This window comes from Rhinoderma darwinii, chromosome 4, assembly GCF_050947455.1.
Source record: "Rhinoderma darwinii isolate aRhiDar2 chromosome 4, aRhiDar2.hap1, whole genome shotgun sequence".
In the NCBI taxonomy this organism is placed as follows: Eukaryota; Metazoa; Chordata; class Amphibia; order Anura; family Rhinodermatidae; genus Rhinoderma; species Rhinoderma darwinii.
This window is the reverse complement of record NC_134690.1, coordinates 32,537,668-32,552,266: the sequence shown is the minus strand read 5'-3', so window position 1 is coordinate 32,552,266 and position 14,599 is coordinate 32,537,668. Positions and strand designations below refer to the sequence as shown.

The window sequence follows — 14,599 nt, the reverse complement described above, 5'->3', positions numbered from 1 at the left end:
AAAAAGGAGAGACTTATAAATAAGTATGTTTTTCTTTTTCAGAGTTGCGATTGTTGCGGCGTAATTGCTGCAAATCTGCCAAAAAAGTCGCAACACTTGGCTTTCTGTTGTGGGTTTTGCATCCCCATTAAATTCAATGTGGAAAACCCGCAACAGAAAGGCAACGAAAACGCAGCATAATTGACATGCGACAGATTTAAATTCCACACCGCAGGTCAATTTATTAACGTTTACGCTGCGTTTTATGTCAACAGCGTGGGCATAAGATTGTATAAATCTCAACCACTTTGCTGCTATTGTAAATGCTGCGGAATTTCCGCACACAATTCCATTGCAGAAATTCCGCAGCGTTTACACTACACGGGAACTTGACTTAAAATAGACGTTTTCAAGGTGTATTTCGGCGCATAATGTGAGCCTTTCAGATTCTCTGAAGCAATTTCGTTGTGTGTGGACAAGCCCTAATGTGGATTTTGCTGCGGATTCACAATTTCTACATTGAAAAGGGTGAAATACACTGATTTCCGTCCGGAAGATCTTCAGCAGTATATGAAAGAGATTTGCTCAATGGCCGGATGGCTGTAATTCACTGTGGAGTTTCTGCACAGAAATCCTGCACGGAAAATCCTCAACATTTCCGTCCCTTGTGAATCCAGCCTTAAACTGCCCTCCCATAGCAACCAATCAGAGCTCAGCCTTAATTTATTCAACTGCTCTGGAAAAAGAAAAGTTGATTGGTTGCAATGGACAACAAAGAAGGTTTTGCAGTTTTGATAAATGAGGCGCATACACTTATTTAGCGGCAAACATGCATTAAAAAAAAGCTAAATGGATAAGAGCACTTTTATAAGTCCTTTAAATACGGTCTGTTGCCCTTTAAATAATTCCTATGTGACATCATAGAACTGATGATGTCATATAGAGTTGGAACCCATATAATCCGGTTGAAGATCCAAAAATCAGCTACTTTTTTGAAAGAGACAAAGATAGAAATGGATCAAAATGATCAGGTAATAATAGGGGAACATTTGACAAAACAAGCAAGGCAAAAGCGGAGCAGTTGCTCATAGCAACCAGTACCGTTGCTGCTCTCATTTTGTTTTTAGAAGTGAGAGCTGTAATCTGATTGGTTGCTCTGGGTAACTGTTCCACTTTTGCCTTGCACTAATATTAATAAAGTTCCCTCCATGTGTCAAAGCGGCTGATAACTTTAGATTTATTCAAGTCATTGAGATGACAATAGCGCCACCATCTGGTCTTTTCATGAAGTTTGTTAAATAAATTGTGAGGTCGGCTAGTGATAATGTTGTTTATAATATACACTAAATGGCCACTTTATTGGAGACACCAGCTCTTTCACGATTGGAGCTCACCTGTTTATAAATTGTGCGGCATAAAATCAGTGGGTACGTTTTCCGTGGATCAGTTTCAGTGTGAATCCACATTAGAAGAGTAAAATTGAGCTATCTGAGCATCTTCGAATGAGGCATCGTCATCGGTGCTAGAGTAGCCGGGGTCAGTATTTAACCCCTTAAGGACACAGCCATTTTTTGATTTTTCATTTTCGTTTTTCACTTCCCTTCATTCCAAGAGCCATATCGTCTTTATTTTTCCGTCACTAGAGCGGTGTGAGGGCTTATATTTTGCGGGAGGAGTTGTAGTTTCTATTGGTAGCATTTAAAGTAGCATATAATGTACTCGGAAACGGAAAAAAATTTATATAGATTTTTTTATATTTTACTACATTCTGGGAGCCGTAACCTTTTTCTTTTTCCGTGCATTGAGCGGTGTGAGGGCTTATTTTTTGCGGGACGAGTTGTAGTTTTTATTGGCACCATTTGTTGGTACATACGACTTCTTTATCACTTTTTATTACATTTTTTTTTTAGAGCAAAGGTGACCAAAAAACTGCGATTTTGGCGGTTTACAATTTTTATTTTTTACAGCCTTCACCGTGCACATTAAATAACACTATATTGTAATAGTTCAGACTTTTACGGACGCAGCAATACCAATTTTGTTTTCCTGTTTTATTGTTTACATTACTTTAGAGGAAAAATTTGAAAAAGGGTTTTTTTTAATCTTTTTTTTTTTGCACTACTAAAAGCTTTATATCACTTCTTTTCACACATTTTATTAGACCCCCTAGGGGACTTGAACCACCGATAGTTAGATTGCTGGTACAATATACTGCAATACTAATGTATTGCAGTATATCATCATTTTTACAGGCATCCATTAAGCCGTGCCACAGGCAGAGGTAGAGTGAAGGCAGCCCTAGGGGCCTCCATTAGGCCCCTGGGCTGCCATAACAGCCATCATCACCCCCGATCTCATTGCAGGGGGGGGGGGCGATGAGCTGTCAGAGGGGTCCCCCCTCTTTTCAACGCCTCAGATGCTGCGGTCGCTATTGACTGCAGCATTTGAGGGGTTAAACATCCAGGAACAGCACGACCAATGCTCCTGGCAGTTAGTCCTGAGTGTCGGCTGTAAAACACAGCTGACACCCGCAGCATATGGAGCGCGCTCAGCGCGTGAGCACGCTCCAAACATCACCCCCCGCACCAGAACATAGCGGTGCGTCCTGGTGCGCTAAGGGGTTAAAAAACTGCCAATCTTGTGGGGTTTTCTCGTGCAACGTTGTCAGGAGTATACTGAGAATGGTGTGATTGGGGAAAAACATCCAGCAAAAGTGAACTCTGTGGACAACAACAACTCGTCAATGAAAGGGGTCAGAGCAGGATGTGGGGAGTCCTTCTGATGAACAGGCGGTGCACCGTCAGGCAAATTGCAGCCGCATACAACGCTGGTGCTCCAACTAACGTGTCCGAATACACAACTTGTTGTTCCTTAGCATGGATGGGCTATAACTGCTGACGATCGGTTTAAAGGGGTTATCCGGGGACAAAAAATTGTTAACCATTAATATTATCAGAGGAAAACATCTCACTTACTAATATAGTTTAATTTTAAATTCCACTCTGAATTGCGGATTGAGGACCCAGTCACGTGGTGCAGGAATCCCTGTAGTTTTCGGTCAAGTGATGATGTGCCGACACAGACCCATGTGACAGAGGGCTTGCTCCCCTTCAATTTGGTGTTGTAGTGTCATGAATCACGTGTCCCCTTCTGCTCCATTTCTAAGGCAGCCCTTTTCCTATTCCTGTCGCTCCCGGTCAGGGAGCGACAGAGTGCATGCGCCGGCTCACCTCCTCTCAATGCCCATGCTCCAGAACTTCCAGGGGATCCTGGGATTTGTAGTTTTTCAGCGCACACTGAAAAATGGAATCCCACCCAAAAAGCAGAAGAAGAAGACCGTGTGTGCGGCGATATCGCCAGTGGCGTAACTACCGCGGTAGCAGCCGTAGCGGCTGCTACGGGGCCCGGGGCTTGAGGGGGCCCGTGCCGCCAGCCGACACGCCCACCCAAATGCCCGGTGGCGCCGATAGCAGCCGTTATGGCTGCTACAGCGGTAGCGCCGCTACTGTGGGGCCCGCGCCGCCGAGCCTTACACAGGCCCTCTCATGCCTGTAGGTGTCGCTAGCACCGGAGGGGGCCCCAGTGCTAGCGGCAGCCAAATACATGTATTAGCACTGAATGGCCGGGCATGTTCCGTGCCTGACCATCCAGTGCCTTACAATGACACTGATTGGCTAGCGGCGCGATTACATCATCGTTCCGCTTCCATGCTTGGAAGGTGCTGATTGGCGGGGCAAGTCATTCTGCCCCGCCAATCAGCGTCATTGGAGGACGCTCGTTCAGCTCCTGCAGACATGCTCAGAAGAGAGCATGTCTGCATCGCCAGTGAACAGCGTGGGAACGGGATCATGTGAGTATGTCAAGTTTATATATTTTTTTCCTCATAAGAATGTGAATGGCATTATCTATAGTGGGGAGTCTATCTACAGGGGGGGGTCGTCTTTATGTGGGCTATTATATATAGGGGGGTCTATATGTGGGGCAGTAGCTACAGGGGGGTCTATATGTGGGGGTGTGGGCCACTATATACAGGGGGCTCTATATGTAGGCCATTATATACTGGGGGGGGTCTATATGTGGGGCAGTAGCTACAGGGGGGTCTATATGTGGGGCAGTAGCTACAGGGGGGTCTATATGTGGGGGTGTGGGCCACTATATACAGGGGGCTCTATATGTGGGCCATTATATACAGGGGGGGTCTATATGTGGGCCACTATATACAGGGGGGGTCTATATGTGGGGCACTAGCTACAGGGGAGGTCTGTATGTGGGGATGTGGGCCACTATCTACAGGGGGGTCTATATGTAGTGCACAGTCTACAGGGGTGGGCTATATGTGGGACACTATATACAGGGGGAGCTATATGTGAGACACTATCTACAGAGGTGGGCTATATGTGGAGCACTAACTATAGGGGAAGCTATATGTAGGGCAGCACGGAGGCTCAGTGGTTAGCACTATTGCCTTGCAGCTCTGGAGTCCATATGTGGGCACTATCTACAGGGGCTTCTATGTAGGTCACTATCTACAGGGGGCACGGTGTGTGTGTGTGTGTGTGTGTGTGTGTGTGTGTGTGTGTGTGTGTGTGTGTGTGACAGTTATATTTAGATGTGTTGAGAATTTTAACTTTGTTTATAGGTGCAGAAATGTTTTAAAAGTGAGAAGCTGAAGACATCTAAACGGAAAACTGCAGAAATGGGTCATGGCCGGGAGAAATCCATCATAGATGTCTGAACCGGAGGGAGAAGAAAAGAACTAGAATCTGAGACGTCACCGGTGAGTCACTTAATGTAAATGTTTATTCTGCCTCTAATCAGTAATGTAGTCACTGTATGATCTGCAGCGAGATGATGGTGGTATGATTTTTTTTGTGAAACCGCATCTCCCAGCATATCCTTACCATTGTTCCGGCCATTCTGGGAGCTGTAGTTTTACGCCGTACAAACCTATACGCAGTGGCGTAACTACCGCTATAGCAGCCGTATCAACTTCTACGGGGCCTGCAGCATGAGGGGGCCCGTGCCACCCGCCGGCACGGCCCCATCCCATGGCCGCAGGCTCCGCTAGCAGCCGCTATGGCTGCTACAGCGAGACGCCACTGAAGGGGTTGTTCCTACAAAAGACATGCATCCCCTATCCACAAGATAGGGGATACATGTGGGATCGCTGGGACGCCCAGCGATGAGGAGAACGGGGGACCGAAAGTCACCCCTAAGTTCTCCATGACAAACCTCGGACTTGCGGGGTCTGTGTCGGCAGCTCCATGGAAATGACTTGCGCACCGGTCGCGCTTGTGCGCATGCGTGACCAGCGCTCCTTTCATTTTTATTGCACTGCGCAGATGCCGGAAGTCCGAGGTTCGTCATGGAGAACTTCGGGGGACTTTCGGTCCCCCGTTCTCCTTATCGCTGCCAGCGATCACACATGTATCCCCTGTCCTGCGGATTTCCTGTGGAGAGGGGATACATGTCTTTTGTAGGACACACTATAGGCCATTTTTTTTTTGGGGGGGCTATATGGCGTTATCTACAGAGGGGGTCTATATGGTGTTATCTACAGAGGGGGTCTGTATGGCGTTCTCTACAGAGAGGGCTGTATGGCGTTCTCTACAGAGAGGGCTGTATGGCGTTCTCTACAGAGAGGGCTGTATGGCGTTATCTACAGGGGGGACTGTATGGCGTTATCTACAGGGGGGCTGTATGGCGTTATCTACAGGGGGCTGTGTATGGTGCTATCTATAGGGGGGCACTGTGTGGTGGAATCTATAGGGAGGCACTATCTACAAGGGGGGGGGGGGGTTGTGTGATACCCAGCAGAGGGGGGGGGGCCCCCAGTCAAAAGTTTGCTATGGGGCCCAGTCTTTCCTAGTTACGCTCCTGGATATCGCGGTATGGTAAGTACCCCAAAAATAAAGTTTAATGTCAGGTAATGAATGATACATAACAATGAGAAAAGGTTTTAAAAAGTATTTTGGGGATTTATTTTTGGGCAACCGGATAACCCATTTAACCAAAAGGCAAGACTCCATTGAGCAAAAGAGCGCAAAAATTGTTTCACTAAACAGTGGAAAGACATCGCCTGGTCAGGTGAATCCAGATTTCTGTGGCACCATGCTGATGGGAGGGTCAGAATTTGGTCCAAGCAGCGTGAATCAATGAACATTTCATGTTAGGGTATGTTCACACACAAACGCAAAATCCGTCTGAAAATGCGGAGCTGTTTCAGGTGAAAACAGCTCCTGATTTTCAGAAGTATTTTTAACAACTCGCGTTTTTCGCAACATTTTTTACGGCCATTTTTGGAGCTGTTTTTCAATGGAGTCAATGAAAAATGCCTCAAAAAACGTCCCAAGAAGTGTCCTGCACTTCTTTTGATAAGCCGTCATTTACACGCCGTATTTTGACAGCGACGCGTAAAATAAAGGCTAGTGGGAACAGAACATCGTAATTCCCATTGAAAGCAATGGGCAGATGTTTGTAGGCGTATTAGGGGCGTTTTTTCAGGCGTAATTTGAGGCGTAAAACGCCCGAATTACATCTGAAACCACTGTGTGTGAACATACCCTTAGTTGTAAACAGTTCAGGCTGGTGGAGGTGGAGTAATGATGCAGGGAATGTTTTTTTGGCACACCCTGGGTCCTCTTATATCTGTGGATGGACATTTGAACATTAGGGCTTATCTAAGCATTGTGGCCGACCAAGATCATCCGTTCATGGCAGCTCTTTACACTATGGCAGAAGGACACTATGGCAGCAACTGAGATAAACTATTTTGTCCGCATGGGCCAATATTCCTGCAGGACGACTTCAACACCTAGTGGAATCTATGCCATGACAAATTGGTACGGTTCTGAAGGCCAAAGAGGGTCCAACGCGCAACTAGATGGGTGTCTCTAATAAAGTGTCCGTCTAATGTAATGCAGCTGCACCTCATCAGCTTCTCCTTATCTGATTTGGGATCTGATCAGGATCCTCTGAGCTAAACAGGTCAGGAGTGACATCACAAATACACTTAGCGTAAACGCTGCGGAATTTCCACAATAAAATTCTGTGCGGAAATTCCGCAGCATTTACAGTAGCAGCAAGGTGGATAAGATCAACAAAATCTTATGTTCATGCTGCAGAAAAAAAACCGCAGCGTAAACGTTACTAAATTGACCTGCAGTGCGGAATTTAAATCTGCACTATGTCAATTTATGCTACGTTTTCATTGCTTTTCTGTTGCTGGTTTTCCCCATTGAATTCAATGGGGATGCAAAACGCAACAGAAAGCCATGTGTTGTGACTTTTGTGGTGGATTCAAAGCGATTCCGCCACAAAAATCATAACTCAGGAAATAATTCATACTTACCCAGAAATTCTCTGCTTCTTCCTGCCGTCCGGCCTCCTGGGATCATGTGGACCCACTGGGCCAATCCACCATAACGGAGCAGCTGCTGATCAACAGAGACACCGGACTTGGATGGTGAAGACATCTCGGACACTCAGCTTGGCACGGGCACCGGACACAGATGGTGAAGTCGTCTCGGATACTCGACTTAGCCACTAGAACTAAACGCAGATACTAGATACAGGAAACAGGCTAAGTAACCATTTGCAAGACAAAAGTAGGAAAGAAGCGGTCAGAGTCCTAGGGGTAACAGCAGGAGGAGAGAGCAGTGTGTGCCCATGTCTCTGGAGAAGGAGACACCGGCAAGTCCTGAGAGGCCTGCGGTCGTGGCTGCCGGTAAGTGGGGAATGCTGGCGGTCAGCAACCGCGGGCATTACATTACCCCCCCTTACGCCCCCTCTTCTTAGGTCCAGAGCGTAGGGGGAACTTCCTGATGAGAGCTGGGGCATCCACATTTTTTTCAGGCTTCCAAGATCTCTTCTCAGGACCAACCCCCTTCCAGTCCACCAGGTAGAAGATTTTCCGTCCTACCTTCTTGTAGTCCAGGATCTCTTTTACCTCAAAAACATCAGAAGAACTGCAGGGAGCAACTGCAGAGCCAGGGGATTTCCTGTATCGGTTCAGGACCACATGCTTTAGGAGGGACACATGGAACAAGTTGGGAATTTTGAGGGTAGGAGGTAGCCATAGCTTATGACACAGGGTTAATCAGTTGTAAAATCTCAAAAGTACCAAGGAATCTGGGAGCGAATTTGTAGGAAGGGATCTTCAGACGAATATTTTTTGAGGACAACCAGACCTTGACTCTGGGAGGAAACTAAGGAGAAAGTCTTCTTTTCCTAAGGGCATATCTTTTCATGCGATCAACTGCCTTAAGGATCGTGGTCTTAGTTTTCTGCCAGATGTGAAGGAAGCTTCCAAAAGAAGAATTTGCTGCAGGCACTTGAGAAGTAGCTGGCACAGGAAGAGGAAGACGTGGATGTTCACTGTACACAATGAAGAATAGAGAAGAAGCAGTAGACTCACCTGTGTGATTATTATATGAGAATTCGGCCCAAGACAGAAGATTTACCCAATTGTCGTGTTGAACTGATACAAAATGACAAAGATAATTTTCAAGAACTTAAAGAAGTTAATTCTCTCAACTTGACCGTTAAATTGTGGGTGATAAGCAGAGGAAAAGTCCAATTTCACATCTAATAGTTTACACAGGGCTCTCCAGAATTTAGATGTAAATTGTACACCTCGATCAGACACGACATGGAGGGGTAGTCTGTGCAGACGAAAGACATGCTGAACAAACAAATTTTCCAGACGAGCTGAGGGTAGGCCAGTCAGATGGACGAAATGTGCCATTTTAGAGAAGCGGTCCACCATGACCCAGACTTTGGTACATCCAGCAGGAGGGGGAAGATCCGTTATAAAATCCATGGCAGTATGTTGCCAGGGGCCATCAGGAACAGGCAGAGGTTGAAGCCGACCTACAGGCTTGGAATGGGTAGCCCTGTTTTGGGCCCAGTTGGTGCATGAAGAGACATAGTCCACAACATCTTTAGGCAGCGTGGGCCACCAGTAGTGACGAGATATAAAGTCCTGAGTCTTACGGACACCAGACTGCCCAGCCAACTTGGAATTGTGACCCCCACATGAGAAAAATTTTTCTGTCAGCAGGACGAATACAAATTTTTCCAGGAGAAATGTCTCTAATTTGCAGAGAATTAACAGAAATTATCCTAGAAGGATCAATAATATGTTGGGGATCCTCCTCTGAGTCGTCTGTTTCAAATGACCGAGACAGGGCATCAAAAAAAGAAAGATGTCACAGCAGCGGGGACACAATATATTTTCAATATAATGGGTGCAAGCCTAAAAAAAACCTGATCCAAAGTCCCATAGGTACGATGCACAAACAAGAGACAAGGCAGCACATCCAAAGAAATGTGGAATTTAAATTCCACTTTTCTTTGGATGTGCTGCCTTGTCTCTTGTTTGTGGATCGATACAGGGCATCGGCTTTTATATTTTTATCTGCAGGACGGACGTGAAGTAGAAAGTAGAACCTGGTAAAGAACAGAGACCATCTGGCTTGACGAAGGTTCAGTCGTTATGCAGACTGTAAATATGTGAGATTCTTCAGATGGGTGGAGATGATTATAGGATGTGCAGCCCCCTCCACTCAGCAGGTGCCTCCACTCTTGTAAGGCTAACTTGATGGCCAGCAACTCTCGGTCCCCGATGGAATAGTTGCGATCTGCAGGAGAGTATAGTTTAGAGTAAAAGCCAAAGGATACTGCCTTACCCTTGGGGTTTCTTTGGAAGGGAAGTGCTCAAGCACCAATGGAGGAAGCATCAACCTCCAATGAGAACTGCCGAGTCACATCAGGATGGTGAAGAACGGAAGCTGAAGTGAAGGCGCTCTTGAGGTTGGTGAATGCTGACTCTGCCTCAGGGGAGCAGACCTTAACGTTCACTCCCTTCTTGGTAAGAGCTGAGATGAGAGCAGTAAGAGATCAGAAATTTGGTATGAATAGACGGTAAAAATGTGAGAATCCAAGAAATCTCTGTATGGCTCGGAAACCTTCAAGACGTGGCCACTCCAAGACAGACTTCACTTTCTCTGGATCCATCTGGAGTCCACGATCTGAGATTATATAGCCCAGAAAGGGCAAGGTTATTATTTCGAATACACACTTCTCAAGTTTGGCGTATAGGTTATTCCCCATTAACCACGACAGGACTTGGTGGACATGCTTTCTATGTGTCGTCAAATTTTGTGAGTAAATCTTGATGTCATCCAGATAAACCACCACACAGGCATACAGATGATCCCGGAAGATGTAGTTCGCAAATTCCTGAAACACAACTGGACCGTTACACAGTCCAAAGGGCATCACAAGGTATTCGTAGTGACCGTCTCAGATGCTGAATGCGGAGAGCTCGGAGATTAGCGGCAAGGGGTACTTGTTTTTAACAATGATTTTGTTTAAATCACGGTAGTCAATAAATCGTCGGAGTGATCCGTCTTTCCTTTCAACAAAGAAGAATCCGTCTCCGGTTGGAGAACTAGATTTACGGATAAACCCCCTCTCGTGGTTCTCCTTGGCATATGCCAACATGGCCTAGGTTTTGGGCAAGGAGAGAGGATAAACCTACATCTGCGAAACAGATATACTGTGGAGGCAGTCCAGAGAGTGACTGAGGCATCCGGGAGAGAACAGGACGAACCAGACGCAGGCAGCGGTGAAGACATTGAGATCCCCACTGGAGGACCTCTCAGGAATTCCAGTGGAGGACAGGAGTGCGTTGGCGAAGCCATGGCAGTCCCAGCAGGATAGGGTTAATAGCTTTTGGTAGAACATAAAAAGATATTTGCTCCATCTGAAGAACTCTTATTTGTAACTTCAGAGGCTTAGTGACGTAAAGTATCGTCTCTGGCAGGGGTTGACCATTCACTGAAGTGACCGCCAGAGGTTTCTCCAAAGATATTGTGGGTAAAAGGAGACGAACTACTAAGGCCTTGTGGATGAAGTTAGCAGCCGCTCCAGAATCCAGATAAGCAGAAATTGAGCGTGGTTCTTCACCTGTGGAGATTGTCACGGGAATAGATCATTTGGGAGAGAATTTTGCAGTTCACGTCAATCCTATCAGGCCCAGGTGCTGGAGTTCCCCGGCGTCTGTGGACATTGTCACACAAAATGACCCTTGTGGCCACAGTAGAGACATAATCCTGTAGAGCGTCTGCACTGACGCTCCTGGTCAGACAGTCTGAGTCTGTTTACCTGAGCTTCCTGGGCACATTCTTGGATCCTAATGTCGATCCATGTTGCCAGCAGAATTAGAGCATCTATGGTGGATGGTAGGTCACGAGCCACGAGCTCATCCTTTATTTGAGGAGCTAGTCCTTGCTAAAAAGTTGCTACCAAGGCCTCATAATACGTCCAAAATTGGATGGCGTATTCTCCTACCATTGATTCCCCTTGACAGATAGGCAACTGCAGAGTTTTTTGCATTTCTATTGTAACGAGATGGTAGGGGCAATGAAATTCCGGGCCCAGAACTGGCAGGAGGGATAAATCGCAGGTGGTGGATTAGTGGGATCAGCCACAGAAGGCACAGAAGGAAGATCCAAACGAGTAATAATAGAGTTTACAGCCTGTAGCAGCTGCTTCTGTCGTGCATGGAGGTCACGCATGTTTTCTAGCATCAACTGGACCGCTGTCTTAGGTTGACCAGCGGGATCCATGGCCTGAGCAAACTGTAACAATTTGCAGGTATATGGACCCACTCTGTAAGTCTGTAAGTGTAAGTCTGTAAGAGTAAGTCTGTAAGAGTCAGTAATGCTAAAGTACCTGGAAGGTCAGAAGTGGTGAAGTCGTCTCGGACACTCATTTTGGCACGGGCACCAAACACTGATGGTGAAGTCGTCTTGGACGCTCAGTTTGGCACGAGCACCGGACACAGATGGTGAAGGATGGACTACGCGCAGAGAAGAGGGGGTAAGTATGATCGTTTTTTTTCCCAGGGCTTTTTTCCGCAGCAGAAATTCTGTTCGAAACACCGCACCACAATGTGGTGCGATTTTTCCTGCCTAAGAGAAGAACTGTCTAAGTTGCCCAAAGCAACCAATCACAGTACAGCTTTCAATTTTCCAGAGCAGTTTAGGACATGGAAGCTGATCTTTGATTGGTGGCTATTGGCAACAAGGACAGTTTGATAAATGAGGCAAAATATATGTAACTATATAATGTATAGAATACCAAATTTATAAAGCATGTGCAACATTTGAGTAAATTTTAGATGCAACTTTTTTTTCAGTCGCATTCAGACGTGCATAATGCGGTTGCATTTCTGCACTCATATTGTGGTCGCACGTGGTTCAAGTGAACTGAATCACCGTTTCCGCAGTTCTCGCCACTTTTCCATAAAAGGGGGCTGAGCTTAGCAGAAGGGGTCAGGACCACTTGCGGCACAACTTATTTGCTATAATTTACCCCAGAAACATAGCGGGAATCTACACCAACTCCTGGCTAGCATAGATTTCACTCAGGGTTGAACAAACAGCCGTAGATGCGACAAATTTATTAAGAAGTATGCGCCTCTTAATAAAATTGTTGCGTCTTTCTCCAGCTAGTTTCCTATTAAGACTGGTGTATGCAAAAAAAAAGAATAAGAATAATTGTATTTATGTGTTCTTTTTGTCATGTTTAAAAATATGCATAAATAAATTATATATATATATATATATATATATATATATATATATATATATATATATATATAAAAGACAAAAAATAGGCAGCACTCCGTTCAAGTAGAGGTGAAAAAAGAGGGTACTTTTATTGTCCCATAAACAGTGGCAACGTTTCAGCTACTTCCACTGGAGCCTTTCTCAAGCTTGAGAAAGGCTCCAGTGGAAGGAGCTGAAACGTTGCCACTGTTTATGGGACAATAGAAGTACCCTCTTTTTTCAGCTCTACTTGAACGGAGTGCTGCCTATTTTTTGTCTTACATACCATTGGGATTGTGGTCTTATCACGTTGGCTTGCACCCACAGTACACTGGTGCGGCTGGATCCGTTTGTTTTTCTCTCTCTCTCTCTCTCTCTATATATATATATATATATATATATATATATATATATGTGTGTGTATATATATATGTGTATATATATATATATAAAAATAAAAGAAAAAAAGTAATAAATTCCCCCCATAGCGGTCTATGATGATCTAATCTCGGCTCACCTGAACTGCAGGGGTCCAGATCTTGTGGCCGTAATGTGGATGCTAAAAATATGGCCGTCTAAAATGTGGTCTTAGGTTGTAGTGCACATACTCCAATATATGGAACTGGTACCAAACTCCCCCTTCTTCGTGGGTTAATTTTGTGCATTTATGCCCTAATTTCTCCTCCTTTAGAGAAGCCACACTTCAGCACTGAGCACCAGTGGCATTCCCTTGTGGTCTTTATGATTAACATCTCCTATCCTCACAAGTACATAGATACCTGGTGGAGTCACCCACTGGTGGTGCCGCTTGTTGCTAAGCAACAGCTATTCTAAAAGCAGAGCACTTGCAATAATGTTTCCTTAGAACTGTTCTGAAACTATAACTAGCAGCCACATGCTGTCAGGACATGCTGGGAGTTGTAGTTTCAAAACAGCAGCAGAGCCACAAGTTGGAGACCACTGCCTTAGAGAGTCTGAAGGTACCTGCCTCCTGCCTTTAACAATACAAGGCCCTGTTCACACGATGGAAATTTTGCGGCAGAGCCTTCCGCAAAATTACGCCTCCCATTCATTTCAATTGGAGTCGGACGCTTCTTTTTCCCGCTAGCTGATTTTTTTCAGCTAGCGGGAAAAAGAAGCATCCTGCTTTATCTTTGGACAGATTCCGCCCAAACCTACCATTGAAGTTAATGGGAGGAGGAATCTTCCCGACGACAGGAATAATTTTGCGGCAGATTTTGCGGCGGGACCCGCCACGCAAAATCTGCCGTGTGAACTAGCCCTAATAGTCTTTGACAAGTAAATTAATATTTATGAACACTTCTCCAAATCTCCTCAGCCGGCGATGCCAGGGACATCATCATCATCCCAGTGCCCGCCCATCAACCGCATGGGAGTCCATTTTGGCATTTATTTATGCCAAAGAGAAATCCAAGGTGTGAAGAAGCTTGGAGATAAATGGCAAGAAATAGACGTGGAAGAAAATGAGTCGCTGAAAAGTGTTGCTGCAAAACTGAGCAAAAAATTAGAACAGAAGAAGAAGTGAATCTTAGGAGAAGACAAATAAACATTGTAGTGTCTCCGAGCTCATTCTGTACAGTTGTGTCAAGAGGCAAATATTGTAAGATGCAAAGTCATAAATGAATGCAACATATAGATAGTATACACCAAACTGTATGTACACACAGACAATAAATATACACTAAAGTAATGTACCATAGATACAACATAAAAATCAAACTATATACACACACATCACATATACTATACAAATTTACTATACATACAACATATAAACCAAATGATACATATACCACATCACTTCATATACATACTATATATACATAACATATGACACTATATACAGTACATACTATATATATACACTACCGTTCAAAAGTTTGGGGTCACCCAGACAATTTTGTGTCTTCCATGAAAACTCACACTTATATTTATCAAATGAGTTGCAAAATGACTAGAAAATATAGTCAAGACATTGACAA

General features: G+C 45.1%; 1 long non-coding RNA gene across 1 annotated transcript; it reads left to right on the top strand.

Annotated features, from left to right (window-relative positions):
* The first annotated feature begins 923 nt into the window (after positions 1-923).
* LOC142759114 (uncharacterized) lies at positions 924-14,181 on the top strand. Its single transcript, XR_012883064.1, has 2 exons — positions 924-1,010; positions 13,936-14,181. It is a non-coding gene; the product is annotated as an uncharacterized LOC142759114 (long non-coding RNA).
* Positions 14,182-14,599: the final 418 nt, after the last annotated feature.